We start from the raw sequence: 16,974 nt of genomic DNA, 5'->3' as shown, positions 1-16,974 counted from the left end.
GGTAACTGATCCTGATTTGTGGTTAATTTTAACCTCTACGTACCTACTAGCGAAGGTWGAATCAATGTTTCCCTGCCCTTTATCGCCCCCAAGTGGAAGGGTGGAGGTACACCTGGATGCATCAGACGTCAAGCGTTAGCCATTGATTGACATGACTAATGAGTATGAGGTAACTCTGCATRTTAATAATCTCTCCTTCCTCCAGAAGTGTGCACTTGTTCACGTCCCTTCATGGATTTATAAGGAAATGACTGGTATATGGAAACTCCCTCTAGCGTGCCTACTCCAATACATTGCTTTTAAATTTGTCGGGAGTAGTGATCAAGTGCACARTTCAGGTGGAAGGAGAGAATATTGGGACGAAACCTCACTCCCACTCTCTTTCAACTGTCTCTTACTGCTAGCRCATTTCTCTCTCTAYATCTCTCTCTSACTTTGTCTCCCTCCCTCCCTCCACAGCCTGCTCTCACTCTCTATGGTAATGAMTATAGTGACAATAAACATTTATTTYTGTTTTATCAGCCCAAAYTTCTTTCCAAATGAGCACTTAAAAGAACCAAAACAAGGGAAAGCTAGTGGCTGTAATACAGCTGATCAGGAGCTCGTAGTCTATCACTAGACGCTGACCTTGAGGAACAACTCAATTTAGGAATTCAGKGAGGGAGTAGAAAAGAAGCATAAAGAGAACTAGAAATAGAGAGAGTGAGGGAGAGAGAGTAAGGAGCAAGCGAGGGGACTCAGAGATCCAAGCTGTTTTATTAATCTGCCAATTTTCTCAGATGACGCAAGGACTGGGATTTTGCCTATTCTTTCTCTCTCTCTACCGCTCCATCCTTTCCTCCCTTCATTGTGTCTCTCCCGATGCCTTGCTCTGGTTGGATGGGAGACGACACACAGCAGGTAGGACTGACTTTACCTCCCTTCTCTTCYTTCCTTCTATCCCTTAACCTATCCTCCCTCTGATCTCATCTTCTGAGTGATGTTCTGGACACTTCTTTCATGTTCGTCTCAAATCRTCCCCCACCCATGTGCATAYGATTGACCAGAAATGTAGTTGTACTACCATTGTCAGTGCTATTTTTCATTKACTGAATMGRTKTGAATTTGGAGTCCATGTGCTCATGTCACTTTCGCTCTGTTTCTCTCAGTCAGAATGTGCTGCACATTGACTGTCTTTATATCCTGGTACTGCTACCACTTTGTCTGTGGTGATGTGTGTATATTGTATATGTTGTATATAGACTTATTTTTCTACTGTATTATTGACTGTATGTTTGTTTATTCCATGTGTAACTCTGTGTTGTTGTATGTGTCGAACTGCTTTGCTTTATCTTGGCCAGGTCGCAATTGTAAATGAGAACTTGTTCTCAACTTGCCTACCTGGTTAAATAAAGGTGAAATAAATAAAATAAAATAAAATATAGATGTAGGTGTGTGTATATAGGTGTAGGTGTGTGTATATAGGTGTAGGTGTGTGTGTACATCGTTCATCTTCATTCCATTTTATGGAATGTTCTGTACCATCATGTTTTTTTCACTGGAGTGTAGTCAGTGGTAATGGTTCGATATTAACAGTGCTATGGAACCTCAGAATTAGCTGACTATATGACTATTTACATTCCAATGAAGTGCTTTCCCAGCTGTTGCGTTTCAAATAGTTGTGTTTAGAGTCAGAGTGAGAACAAGAGAGAACCAAGACAGAGTTTGCATTTGGAGAAAAAAAAAGGAGAATATTCAAAGGATATTTTTGGCAAAAGGAGAGGATGGATATACTGTTCTGGAGGATTGGGAAGAATAAAACTAGGTTCTCCTGGAGGAATTACATTCCAATGACAGATCGAAAGGAAAGAGGAAAGAGAGAGTATGAGGGAGGATTTATAAATAGCAGAGCTTTAGAAGGGTGAAGAGAGCAGATGTGATAGACAGTCTGTGCTTAAAGAGTTCAAACAACAGATTAATACACTCAGATTACAGTCCGAGAGAGAGGAATGGAGAGGCCACCACACACACACACACACACAGATGCACACACACACACACAGATGCACACACACACAGATGCACACACACTGATGAACAGTCAATGAAAAATACACAAGCTCCCTATTTTTTCTCTCTGTCATGGTCTATTGACTCCAGAGTTTGTCACTGAGGTTAAAGTGGAGTTTTTCTACTGATCGACGACCAAATCTGATTAACGTTGAGCCTGAGACAGAGGGTTAATACACTACATACAAACCCACTACATCCATTTTCTCTATATGGTCTGAATATGCCCTTAGCACGTGTGTGTGGGTGTATGTGCATATGCTGTATGAGTAAACTCCTTGAACCTAGAATGAACATTTCTGAGGTGAGATTATGTGTGATGCCTGCCTGCATGCCTGTGTGCGCATGTGTGTGTGCTGCACACACTATTCAGTGTATGTGTGTATTTGTTCATTTTTTATTGCTTGGTATTACTGCACTGTTGGAGCTAGAAACACAAGCAAACTTTATTTGTCACATGCGCCGAATACAATAAGTGTAGACCTTACCGTGAAATGCTTACTTACTAGCCCTTAACCAACAATGCAGTTCAAGAAGAGTTAAGAAAATATTTCCCAAATAGACTAAAGTAAAAAAGAATAAAAAGTAACACAATAAGATAACAATAACGAGGCTATGTACAGGGGGTACCGGTGCCAAGTCAGTGTGCGGGGGTACAGGTTAGTCGAGGTAATTTGTACATGTAGGTAGGGGTGAACTGACTATGCATCGATAATAAACAGCGAGTAGCATCAGTGTACAAAACAAATGGAGGTGTGGGGGGGGGGGGTCAATGTAATGGTCCGGTGGCCATTTGATTAATTGTTCAGCAGTCTTATGGCTTGGGGGTAGAAGCTGTTAAGGAGCCTTTTGGTCCTAGACTTGGAGCTCCAGTATCGCTTGCCGTGAAGTAGCAGAGAAAACAGTCTATGACTAGGGTGGCTGGAGTCTCTGACAATTTTATGGTTTTTCCTCTGACACCGCCAATTATATAGGTCCTGGATTGCAGGAAGCTTGGCTCCAGTGATGTACTGGGCCGTTTGCACTACCCTCTGTAGCGCCTTACAATCAGATTCTGAGCAGTTGCCATACCAGGCGGTGATGCAACCAGTCAGGATGCACTCGATGGTGCAGCTGTAGAACTTTTTGAGGATCTGGGGACCCATGCTAAATCTTTTCATTCTCCTGAGGGGGTAAAGGTTTTGTCGTGCCCTCTTCACATCTGTCTTGGTGTGATGGGACCATGATAGATCGTTGGTGATGTGGACACTAAGGAACTTGAAACTCTCGACCTGCTCCACTACAGCCCCGTTGATGTTAATGGGGGCCTGTTCGGCCTGCCTTTTCCTGTAGTCCACGATCAGCTCCTTGGTCTTGCTCACATTGATGGAGAAGTTGTTGTCCTGGCACCACGCTGCCAGTTCTCTGACCTTCTCCCTATAGACTGTCTCATCATTGTTGGTGATCAGGCCTACCACTGTTGTGTCGTCAGCAAACTTAATGATGGTGTTGGAGTCATGTTTGGCCACGCAGTCGTGGGTGAACAGGGAGTACAGGAGGGGACTAAGTACACACCCCTGAGCGGCCCCAGTGTTGAGGATCAGCGTGGCAGACGTGTTGTTGCCTACCCTTACCGCCTGGGAGCAGCCCGTCAAGACGTCCAGGATCCAGTTGCAGAGGGCGGTGTTTAAGTCCCAGGGTCCTTAGCTTAGTGATGAACCTCATGGGCTCTATGGTGTTGAACGCTGAGTTGTAGTCAATGAGCAGCATTCTCACATAGGTGTTCCTTTTGTCCAGGTGGGAAAGGGCAGTGTGGAGTGCGATAGAGATTGCAGCATCTTTGTATCTGTTGGGGCGGTATGCGAATTGGAGTGGGTCTAGGGTATCCCGGAGGATGCTGTTGATGTGAGCCATGACAAGCCTTTCAAAGCACTTCTTGGCTACCGGCGTGAGTGCTATGGGCGGTAATCATTTAGACAGGTTACCTTCGCTTCTTTGGGCACAGGGACCATGGTGGTCTGCTTGAAACATGTAGGTATTACAGACTCAGTCAGGGAGAGGTTGAAAATGTCAGTGAAGACACTTGCCAGTTGGCCCGCGCATGCTTTGAGTACACGTCCTGGTAATCCATCTGGCCCCGCGGCTTTGTGAATGTTGACCTGTTAAAGGTCTTGCTCACATCGGCTACGGAGAGCGTGATCACACAGTCGAGCATAAAAGGCATTTAGCTCGTCTGGTAGGCTCACGTCACTGGGCAGCTCACGTCTGGGTTTCCCTTTCTAGTTCGTAATAGTTTTCAAGCCCTGCCACATCCGACGAGCGTCAGAGCAAGTGTAGTAGGATTCAATCTTAATCCTGTATTGATCCTTGCGATAACATCTGCAAATAAGTGTACGCGACCAATAAACTTTGATTTTATGTTTCTATATGGACTTGTTAACCTATACATATCAGTGCAGTGTTGTAGAGTGTCAAGTTGAAAGTTTCATGACCCCCTCCCTTGTTCTCTCTGGAAGAAGGGTCGGGGATATGGGATTATATCACTTTCCCTGCAAAAATCACACCAAACAGTCAACAAATGGAAATAATCCCCCCACCCCCCCCACACACACACGCTCACGTGATAAAGACAAAATGCATACACAATCTCATACACAGAGCTCAATGTAAATGCATATAAACTCCCATGTCCTGTTAGTTAATAGGGCTGTAGACAGGGGGTGGGGGTTTAGCGGTGGGCTAGCCATCACACAGCTGTTTAGTCTCTTAAACCCACATCACTGATTGGTCAGGGGCAGGGAGGGTCACTGATTGGATGAGAGCATGCGTGGGTCTCTGTATGGTGGAGTTCAATTAATACCCCAGTCATTGGTTAATACTTTTGGGGCGGCAGGTGGCCTAGTGGTTTGACCGTTGGGCCAGTAACCGAAAGGTTGTTGGATTGAATCCCTGAGGTAAACATCTGTCATTCTGCCCCTGAACAAGGCAGTTAACCCACTGTTCCCCGGTAGGCTGTCATTGTAAATAAGAATTTGTTCTTAACTGACTTGCCAAGTTAAATAAAGTTAAAAAAAATATATATATATACTGTCATTAAAGACCATCATTCACCACTGACACAGTGCCTTAGGAAAATATTCACACCCCTTGACTTTGTCCACGTTTTGTTGCGTTACAGACTGAATTTAAAATTGATTAAACTGAGATGTTGTGTCCCTGGCCTACACAGAATGTCAAAGTTGAATTATGTTTTAATTATTATTTTTTTTTATTAAAAATGAAAGCTGAAATGTCTTGAGTCAATAAGTATTCAACCCCTTTGTTATGGCAAGCCGAAATAAGTTCAGCAGTACAAACTAGCTTAACCAGTAACATAATAAGTTGCATGGATTCACTCTGTGTGCAATAATAGTGTTTAACATGATTTTAAATGACTACCTCATCTCTGTACCACATACATACAATTATCTGTCAAGCAATGAATTTCAAACTCAGATTCAACCACAAAGACCAGGGTTTTCCAATGCCTCGCAAAGAAGAGCACCTATTGCTAGGTGCCTAAAAAACAGACATTGAATATCCCTTTGAGCATGGTGAAGTCATTCATTAGTATCAATACACCCAGTCACTACAAAGCTATAGGTGTCCTTCCTAACTCAGCTGCCGGAGAGGAAGGAAACCGCTCAGGGATTTCACTTTGAGGCCAAAAATGACTTTAAAACAATTACAGAGTTTAATGGCTGTAATAGGAGAAAACTGAGGATGGATCAACAACATTGTAGTTACTCCACAATACTAATCTAACTGACAGAGTGAAAAGAAGGATGTCTGTAGAGAATAAAAATATTTGGAAACTGCATCATGTTATGGGTATGCTTGTGATCGACAAGGACTAGGGAGTTTTTTAGGATAAAAATAAATGGAATGGAGCTAAGCACAGGCAAAAACCTACAGGAAAACCTGGTTCAGTCTGCTTTCCACCAGACACTGGGAGATGAATTCACCTTTCAGCAGGACAATAACCTAAAACACAAGGACAAATCTACACTGGAGTTGCTTACCAAGAAGACAGTGAATGTTTCTGAGTGGRCGAGTTACAGTTTTGACTTAAATCTACTTGAAAATCTATGGCAAGACCYGAAAATGGTTGTCTAGCAATGATCAACAACCAATTTGACAGAGCTTAAAGAATTTTMAAATAATAATGGGCAAATGTGGCACAATCTAGAGACTTACCCAAAAAGACTCACAGCTTTAATCGCTGCTAAGGTTGCATCTAGAAAGTCCTGACCCAGGCATGTGAATACTTATGTAAATTAGATATTTCTGTATTTAATTTTAAATATTTTTGCTAAAATTTCAGAACATTGTTTTCACTTTGTCACTATGGGGGATTGTGTGTAGATTTCTGAAGACACTGTAGATACTGATCGTCATAGTGACAGTCACAGTGATAGATACTGATCATCATAGTGACAGTGACAGTGATAGATACTGATCGTCATAGTGAAAGTGATAGTCATATTGATAGTGATCGTGATGCTGATAGTGATGCTGATAGTGATTGTGAGAGAGATCAGAACATAGGTAGTTTGTTTTCAGATCCAATGTTAATATGTGCATTGATAGCTCAGCGATATTGAATTACATACTATGGTGATGTAAGTCTCTCCTCCTAACCAAAGAGAGAGCAATTAGCTGTCCTGACTTGACTGGCATGACCATTCAGGGGATGTGAGTATCTCTGGAATCTGGATGCATGGAACTAGTTTCACTCTGTATTCTGCTGATCCAGGAGAGCTCAACATGGCACGACATGTGAAGAAAATCACCACTGACATTAACACCCCTGCCAGTAAGGATTACAGCTTTCTCTCCCGTTGAGACTTGCTGTCTTTGAAGTAACCTCCTTCATCCCTGGTGCTTTATGTTCATTTCTAAACATGTTTCTGTTCTGAGTGCTTCCCTAAAGCCTTTCCTGAGGAATACTGTGTAGCTTTCTTCTCAGAGAGATCATGGCCTTTGAACCTACCTGCCAAGGTTGTAATATCTCTGTCATGTTTGACCAAATCCTGGATTTACCATAAGGGCTCTGACTTAACAGTGTAAACCATTGACTGTCTGCTTTTATGTATATATGTATCTTGTAAAGACTGACAATCGTATAGCTTGCAAGCCTGCATTCAAATACTGTTCTGAGTGCTGAGATTATGAACATATAACTAAGCACATTACTCATCTGTGATATGATGTGTATATGATGTAACATAAATATAGACAAGTCCTTATGGCTAGCTCTGGTCCAGGGCTACATGTGGACTTTCTTCTCTGTCGGCCTATTGGAGCAGCTCTGGTCCAGGATACATGTGGACTATCTGCCTGTCAGTCTGTTGGAGACTAGCTTTGGTCCAGGGCTACATGTGGACTGTCTTCCCTTTCAGTCTGTTGGAGGCTAGCTGTGGTCCAGAGCTACATGTGGACTTTCTTCCCTGTTGGTGTTATTGGAGGCTAGCTCTGGTCCAGAGCTACATGTGGACTTTCTTCCCTGTTGGTCTATTGGAGGCTAGCTCTGTCCAGGGTTCATATGTGGACTATCTTCCGTGTCAGTATGTTGGGACTAGCTCTGGTCCAGAGCTACATGTGGTTTCTTCCCTTTTGGTTTTTTGGAGGCTAGCTTGTCCAGAGCTACTGTGGATTTTCTTCCCTGTTGGTCTATTGAGAGCTGCTCTGGTCCAGGGTAATGTGGACTGTCTTCGCTTTCAGTCTGTTGGAGGCTCAGCTGTTGGTCCAGAGCTACATGTGGACTTTTCTTCCGTTGGTTGGTATTGGGGAGCGCTGGTCCAGAGCTACATGTGGACTTTCTTCCCTGTTGGTCTATTGGAGGCTAGCTCTGGTCCAGGGTTACATGTGGACTATCTTCCGTGTCAGTATGTTTGAGACCAGCTCTGGTCCAGAGCTACATGTGGACTTTCTTCCCTTTTGGTCTATTGGAGGCTAGCTCTGGTCCAGAGCTACATGTGGATTTTCTTCCCTGTTGGTCTATTGGAGGCTAGCTCTATTCCAGGGTTACATGTGGACTATCTTCCGTGTTGGTCTGTTGGAGCCTCGGCGGTTAGCTCCCAATCCCACTGTTCAGGCCATTCCTACATTTCCTAGAGACGGAAAATAATCCCTTAGTCTAGGGAAGAAAATGGATTTGCAACGCGGCTACAGCAGGCTACAGGTCGTTGAGCATGTCACTGCAATTTATGCACTGTTCAATCTTCAGGATATATCCTCATTACATGATGCAGGATGCATCCTGACGTTTGGTAGGACAGTGGGTCGGGCATAGAGATCTTATTAAATTCCTACTGTATTTGTCATTCTATTGGGGGTCCTCTGTCTGACCTCCTCCAAGGTCTTAATACCCATCCTAAGAGCTGTAGACCTGGGCTGTAGACCTGGGCTGTAGACCTGGGCTGTAGACCTGGCACTACCATCCTACTGAACAAAGTATTGGCAATGAGATATGTGTCCCAAATGGCACCCTTTCCCTTTATAGTGCACTACTTTTGGCCAGAGACCTATGGGCCTGGGTCAATTATACACTATATAGAGAAAAGATTTCTATTTGGGATGCACATAAACACTCGGTGTGTTCATTGGTCTACTCTGTGTTTTCTGAAGGTAAAGTGATTTTACAGTTCATCAGATCATGGTGGGGTTTCTGACTCACACTCCAACAATAGGACTGCTGGGTAATTGGAGTACAGTACATTGTCTCCTGGATGTTTGTAAACATTGTTCTTAATGTTAAGAATGAAATGAATTTTGCAAAGAGGATTGGTACAGTAACAGAAACAGGGAGCCCCCTCCGCCCCTCCCCCTCCCCCCACCGCACAGTTCACAAGGGATTATATCGGTCTGCTATCGAAACTTGGCAAGAGATTCCCCTCCCCCCAATGTTTTGTTGTTGCATTTGCTGGCAATCCCTCTTTATGCCCGGGCAGCAACTGTTGTTGGACTTTAAACGACAGATGAAGACAAGCTGATGAACAGAGCAGGGAAAGAGAGCACGATGGAGAGAAGCGAGGTCAAAGYGTGAGGTCCATAGAGAGTGGAGGAGGTAAAGAAGGAAGGAGAGAGGTAATAGAAGGAGGTTAGACTAGACTGGTCTACGTGCATTTTGGTGAGTGTTTTCTCTATTCTTRCTTATGTAGAAATGCCATCTGCATGGCTGATGAATTATAATCATGTGCGATTGTCCAGCGGAGGCGGTCTGTTTGTAAATGTGCCACTCAGGTTCCTGACGCTGACTTCACACACCGCCATGTTGCTCTCCAGATGTGTTTATCTCTGATGGGAGGGGGATTCATCATCCCRCTCTACACTCTGTTGGAGCTGGTGCTGCTGGTCACTGCATTGGAATACTGGAACAGACAGACTAGGCAGACTGAGTAGTTATTAGTCGAATATTATTATAATGTATCAAACCTGATCAGATTTACATTGCTTACATAATATTGGTGCTTTTATGTAAAGGTCTTATTTGGATTGCACGTCCACCTATTGTTTTGACTATGTTTGAACCTGTCTAGTCTGATATCTGATGTTAGGCTGGATGTTCCTTCTCCGGCAGAAGTGGGGGGTTTGGTTTAGGTTGTGATGTGGGGGTGACTTCAGTGATTCTCTGGTTGACTTGAATAGAATTGTGCACCATCACTCACATTGTCAGATTATCGTTGATCATTCCCATGACATGACTCTCAGATGATTGTCAGAGTGCTTTGTTACTCCGCCTCTCTCCGTCTCTCTCCCAATTGTTTTCCATCCATCTTTCTCCACCTCCATATCCTGTATTATTCAGGTTGTGYGTACATTCCTTCTCAATGTAATGACATTTATCAGACCATAACCTGACTGGTCTGTCAGATCTATGTTACTCATCTTAGTCAACAGCATCCAACGGTTTCGGTCTTTCCTTGGTATGGTGATGGTGTTAAACTGGTCTGAAAACAACTCCTCGCCTCTTCCCCCTCTGTCTTTGCAGATCTCAAGYAARCAGGTGTAAGACAACAATATGGTGTACGTTTCCCCAAGCCAATAGAAAGGCTAAGGGGAGCCACTGTAATGCTTACACCAGAGGAAGAYGCATGGGGCTGTTTTCTGACCAGGCAGATGTGTGCTCTCACAGTACACCTCCCTCTCTCACTGTCTCCCTCTCTACCACAGACAGGATGACGAATCAGCAGCCAGTCCACCAGTCTAACAAGGCCCATTATGATGAGGCKCTGCCACCCATTGTTGGCGCTGGAGTGTTGGACTTGTTGGAACCCAAACTTCCCAATAGTTRCTTGGGAACCTACTGTGGCTTCCTCATCCGAAACTCACTGCTCGTCCTCACTATACTGGGTAGGTGCCTACCTCGCTTCATGGTGGTCAACTGTCAGGAAATCAATTATTTCATCGCCTTCAGTGGTTATAAAGTGTTATGCTGCATTTCAGCTCTCTGTATTACCTGCGCTAGCGCACATTTTTTAAAAATATATAAACATTTTATTAACTGTTTTTTTTTTTGCCCATCCCCCTCTTCGGACGACAATAACAAACTTTCTCTCTTATTTTTTTACAGCTTTCTCACACACATTTTACACACATGGCACTTCTCTCTAAGGTTTCTTCACCGTAGTTACATATCAAGAATATAGTTAGTACATACAGCGCATTCGGAAGTATAAAGACCCCTTACATTTTTCACCACATTTTGTTAAGTTAGCGCCTTATTCTAAAATTGATTAAATAAATACCAAATTCTCATCAATCTACACATTAAACCCCATAATGACAAAGCAAAAACACGTTTTTAGACATTTTTGCAAATGTATAAAAACAAAAAATTTGAAATATCACATTTACATAAGTATTCAGATACTTTACTCAGTACTTTGTTGAGGCACCTTTGGCAGCGATTACAGCCTTGAGTCTTCTTGGGTATGACGCTAAGCTTGGCCACACCTGCATTCTTCCGCCAGATCCTCGCGACTTCTGTCAGGTCAGATGGAGCGTCGCTGCACAGCAATTATCAGGTCTCCCCAGAGATGTTCAGTCGGGTTCAAGTCCGGGCTCTGGCTGGGCCACTCAAGGACATTCAGAAACGTGTCCCAAAGCCACTAGTGCGTTGTCTTGCTGTGTGCTTAGGGTTGTTGTCCTGTTGAAGGTGAACCTTTGCCCCAGTCTGAGTCCTGAGCGCTCTGGAACAGGTTTTCATCAAGGATCCTTCTGTGCTTTGCTCCGTTCATCTTTCCCTCATTCCTGACTAGTCTCCCAGTCCCTGCTGCTGAAAAACACACCCCACAGCATTATGCTGCCACCCCCATGCTTCACTGTAGGGATGTAACAGGTTTCCTACAGATGTGACGCTTGGCATTCAGGCCAAAGGGTTCAATCTTGTTTAATCAGACCAGATAATCTTGTTTCTTATGGTCTGAGAGTCCTTTAGGTGCCTTTTGTCAAACTCCAAGCAGTCTGTCATGTGCCTTTTACTGAGGAGTGGCTTCCGTCTGGCCAGTCTACCATAAAGCCTGATTGGTGAGTGTTGCAGAGATGGTTGTCCTTCTGGAAGGTTCTCCCATCTCCACTAGGAACTCTGGAGCTCTGTCAGAGTGACCATCGGGTTCTTGGTCACCTCCCTGACCAAGGCCCTTCTCCCTGATTGCTCAGTTTTGCCAGACGGACAGCGTCTAGGAAGAGTCTTAGTGGTTCAAAATTCTTCCATTTAAGAATGATGGAAGCCACTGTGGTCTTGGGACCTTCAATGCTGCAAAAAAAAATTGGTACCCTTCCCAGGTCTGTGCCTCGACACAATCCGTCTCGGAGCTCTACGGAAAATTCCTTCAACCTCATGGCTTGGTTTTTGCTCTCATGCACTGTCAACTGTGGACCTATAAACATTGTGTTCCAATCATGTCCAATCAATTGAATTTACCACAGGTGGACTCCAATCTAGTTGTAGAAACATCTCAAGGATGATCAATGGAAACAGGATGGACCTGAGCCCAATTTCGAGTTGCATAGCAAAGGGTCTGAATAGTTGTAGTTATGTTTTCGCCTTGTCATTATGGGGTATTGTGTGTAGATTAATGAGGATTTTAATTTTTAATCCATTTTAGAAAAAGGCTGTAACGCAACAAAGTGTGAAAAGGTAAAGGGGTCTGAATACTTTCCGAATGCACTGTACACATCACTCTTGTGGCACTGGTGCACTACTGTAAATCCCCCTGGAATGGAAATGAAATCCAATGAGTCAGACGCTGTGATTATAAACCCCTCGAAATGCTCTTCTGAAGCGTTTCACTGGAATCTCTTCTCTCTGCGCTCTCACGGAAGCTGCAAGGGTGACAGAGGCAACCATTGTGTAACTGTTGTGCTTACTCCTCTCCTCTGTGAACTGTAACAGGTGTAATAGCGGGGTCGCTTGTGGATGCTGCTGCGGTATGTTTCTGTTACAGACCCCAACACCCTGATGCTGGTGTCCTTTCCTGGAGACATCCTCATGAGGATGCTGAAGATGCTCATCTCCCCTCATCATCTCCAGCCTCATCACAGGTACACTGTTGTAACACACACACACACACACACACACACACACAACACACACACACACACACACACACACACACACACACACACACACACCACACACACACACACACACACACACACACACACACAGTCTTATACAGCTAACCTTGAGGACACAAATTCCATCCCATTCAAAATCCTATTTCCCTAACCCCAACCCTTAACCTAACCTAACCTAACCTTACTCTTACTCTTCCCTTACCCTACCCTAACCATAACCCTAACCTTAACCATAACCCTAACCTTAACTCTAACCCTAACCCTAACCTTAACCCAAAACCTAACCTTAAACCTTACCCTAACTCCTAATTCTAACCCTAAAACTAACCCTAGCCCCAAACCCTTAATGTAATTCTAACCGTAGCACTAATTCTAACCTTAACCCTAAACCCCCTAGAAATAGCATTTGACCTCGTGCGGACTAACAGAATGTCCCCAGGTGGTCAAATTTGTTTTGTTTACTATTCCTGTTGGGACTTCTGGTTCCCACAAGAATAGGAAACACGTCCAGACGCACGCACGCACGCACGCACGCACGCACGCACGCACCACGCACGCACGCACGCACGCACGCACGCACGCACGCACGCACGCACGCACGCACGCACGCACACACACGCACGCACGCACGCACACACAACACACACCCACACACACACACCACACACACACACACACCACACACACACACCACACACACACACACACACACACACCACACCACACACAAACACACACCACACAACATATGCAGGTGGAAGGTGCCCTGCTCATCAGCCTGTCTCTCTCCCTCCCAGGTCTGGCTGGTCTGGATGCTCGTTCCAGTGGGAGGGCTCCACCATGGTCTACTACATGTCCACTACGGTCATAGCTGCCATCCTGGGGTCATCCTGGTCCTGGGGATCCACCCGGGAAACCCCAAACTCAGGAGCAGTCAGGAGCAGAACACGGCCCCCAAGAACCAGGAGGTCAGCAGTCTGGACGCCTTCCTGACCCATCAGGAACCTGTTCCCTGAAAACCTGGTGCAGGCCTGCTTCCAACAGGTAGGACCCAGACCCAGAACTAGAACTGGACCCAGACGCAGAACAAACCCTGACCCCATCAAACAATGGATGATCAGTTGTTATTGTGAGATTTGGACCCTATCAAAGCCTGACTTCAATGACCAGCATTGGGAATGTGTGGCTTATGGGGCAATTGTGTCCAATTCGCAATTGATTGTTACAGTGCCTTCAGAAAGTATTACACCCCTTTACTTTTCCCACATTTTGTTGGGTTAAAAAGTGGGATTAAAATGGATTTAATTGTCTTTTTTTGGCAACGATCTACACTAAATACTCTGTAATGTCAAACTGGAAGAAAAATTCTAACATTTGTAAAATATTTGTGAAAATCAAAACAGTAATATATCTTGATTAGAAAAGTACTCAACCCCATTACATGTTAGTGTCACCGTTGGCAGCGATTACAGGTATGAGTCTTTCTGGGTAAGTCTGTAAGAGCTTTGGATTGTACAATATTTGCACATTATTCATTTTAAAATTCTTCAAGCTCTGTCAAAACTGTAACTAGGCCACTCAGGAACATTCAACGTAATCTTGGTAAGCAACTCCAGTGTTTATTTGGCCTTGTGTTTTAGGTTATTGCCCTGCTGAAAGGTGAATTTGTCCCCCAGTGTCTGTTGGAAAGCAGACTGAACCAGGTTTTCCTCTAGGATTTTGCCTGTGCTTAGCTCTATTCCGTTTCTTTTTATCCTAAAAAAACTCTCTTAGTCATTGCCGATCACAAGCATAACCATAACATGATGCAGCCACCGCCTAGCTTGAAAATATGAAGAGTGATACTCAGTGATGTGTTCTGTTGGATTTGCCCCAAACATAAAACTTTGTATTCAGGACATAAAGGTCATTTCTTTGCCCCATTTTTTTGTAGTTTTACTTTAGTGCCTTACTGCAAACATGATGCATATTTTGGAATATTTGTATTCTGTCAGGCTTTCCTCTTTTCACTCTGTTGATTAAATTAGTATTGTGGTGTAACTACAATGTTGTTGATCCATCCTCAGTTTTCTCCTATCACAGCTCATAAACTCTGTAACTGTTTTAAATAGGTGCCTCTCTTTGCGAGGCATTGGAAAACCTGATCTTTGTGGTTGAATCTGAGTCCATTGTGTGACTTATTAAGCAAATGTTGACTTTTTAATTTATTTAGGCTTGCCATAACAAAGGGGTTGAATACTTACTGACTAAACACATTTCAGCTTTTCATTTGTAATTAATATGTAAAAATTCCTAAAATATAATTCCACTTTGACATTATGGGGTATTGTTTGTAGGCCAGTGACCAAAAATCTCTATTTAATCCATTTTAAATTCAGGCTGTAACACAACAAAATGTGGAAGAAGTTAAGGGGAGCAAATACTTTCAAAGGGACTGTATATGCACAAACTAGTTCATAAAAAGGAATGGCTTATGTCATCATGGAAGTAGAGTTTTGCTTTAGAGTAGAGAAGACAGTAGTACTATATACTGTAGGTACAGAACATTGAACAGAACAACATGAATTGGGGTATTTACAGTACTATATAGGTAGAGAACATTTTGACAGAAATGCCGCTAGAACCTTAAAGTCCCAGGCGRTCCAAATMATGATCCTTCCATTTCCCAGAAAATGACGACTTTGCAGACCAACACATATGTGAGTGGTGTTAMCWGTGCAGATCCTAATTCCCTCTCTTTATTCCAAGCTTTTGTTGTTGCATTGGACATTTGATGTSTCCCTCTGAACATCTTTCCCCTTGCATTGACCAATAGCTGTTCTTGTGTTGACATTTTCACTTGACATTTTAGGAATTTATKAGAGGCTGTTATCCAGCGCGARTTACAGTTAATGTATTTATCTTAAGATAGCTAGGTGAGACAACCACACATCGTAGTCGTAGTGAGAACAGTTTTCCTCTGGAGAAGTTATCAGCAAAGTCAGTGCTAGTAGGAAAAGACAAGTGCAGGTTTGAATATTWAATTTTTAGGGGCGAGGAGGGAGGGAATGAGACGGAGTTGTCTTATTTYAGATACTCTTTGAAGAGGTAGGGTTTCAGACGTTTTTGGAAGATGAGCAGGGACTCTACTGTCCCAGCATCAAGGGGACATGATCCTGTACCTAGGTGGCTGACCACAGGACAGAACAGGAGAGGACAGGAGACCTACAGGACAGGGATAACAAGACTGTGTGATTTACAAAGCAACGCCTGCCTGGCAGATATGATTGCTGTTAATCCAAGCAGGCGGATCATTTTTAAGCGATAATCCAGGCTCAATCATGTCGCAGAAGTTGCCTTCTTTTGTCCAAATCCTGTGTTTTTTCTCTCTCCTTATGCTCTCATTCTCTCTCTCTCCTTATCGCTCTCATTTCTTCTCTCTCTTTATCGCTCTCCATTCTCTCTCTCTCCTTATCGCTCTCATTCCTCTCTCTCTCCTTATCGCTCTCGCATTCTCTCTCTCTCCTTATCGCTCTCATGTCTCTCTCTCTCGCTTATTGCTCTCATTCTCTCTCTCGTCGCTTATACGCTCTCATTCCCTCTCTCTCCTTATTGCTCTCATTCTCTTCTCTCTCCTTGATCGCTCTCATTCTCTCTCTCTCCTTATTGCTGCTCATTCTCTCTCTCACTCCTTATCGCTCTCATTCTCTCTCGTCTCCTTATGCTCTTATTCTCTCTCTCTCCTTATCGCCTCTATTCTCTCTCTCTCCTTATTGTCTCAATCCTCTCTCTCTCCTTATCGCTCTCATTCTCTCTCTCTCTTATTGCTCTCATTCTCTCTCTCTCCTTATCGCTCTCATCTCTCTCTCTCTCCTTATTGCTCTCATGTCTCTCTCTCTCCTTATCGCTCCTCATTCTCTCTCTCTCTTATTGCTCTCATTCTCTCTCTCCCTTACGCTCTCATTCTCCTCTCTCCTTTGCTCTCATTCTCTTCTCTCCTTATCGCTCTCATTCTCTCTCTGCTCTTTCATGCGCGTGTTCTGAATGATTAGAAATACTCTGGTTAGACTGGGTGAGGGTCAGACTTCTGTTGGTGCTAATCTTTTACAGCTCCGTTGGGTTGTCTTCATTTACTACAGTAAAGGCATGCTGCTGTGTGACTGTGTGTGTTTGTGCTGTGTGTGTTGTGTGTGTGTGTGTGTGTGTGTGTGTGTGTGTGTGTGTGTGTGTGTGTTGGGGTGTCGTGTGTGTGTGTGTGTGTGTGTGTGTGTGTGTGTGTGTGTGTGTGTGTGTGTGTGTGTGTGTGTGTGTGTGTGTGTGTGTGTGTGTGTTTGTGTGTGTGTG

The 16,974-nt window shown here is 43.9% G+C and overlaps 1 pseudogene; it reads left to right on the top strand.

The window, feature by feature from the left end:
- The first annotated feature begins 828 nt into the window (after positions 1 to 828).
- LOC111980134 (uncharacterized) overlaps positions 829 to 16,974 on the top strand; it is a 23,624-nt pseudogene continuing 7,478 nt past the window's right edge.

This window comes from Salvelinus sp. IW2-2015, linkage group LG20, assembly GCF_002910315.2.
Source record: "Salvelinus sp. IW2-2015 linkage group LG20, ASM291031v2, whole genome shotgun sequence".
NCBI classification, from domain to species: Eukaryota; Metazoa; Chordata; class Actinopteri; order Salmoniformes; family Salmonidae; genus Salvelinus; species Salvelinus sp. IW2-2015.
This window is presented reverse-complemented; position numbering and strand designations above follow the sequence as displayed.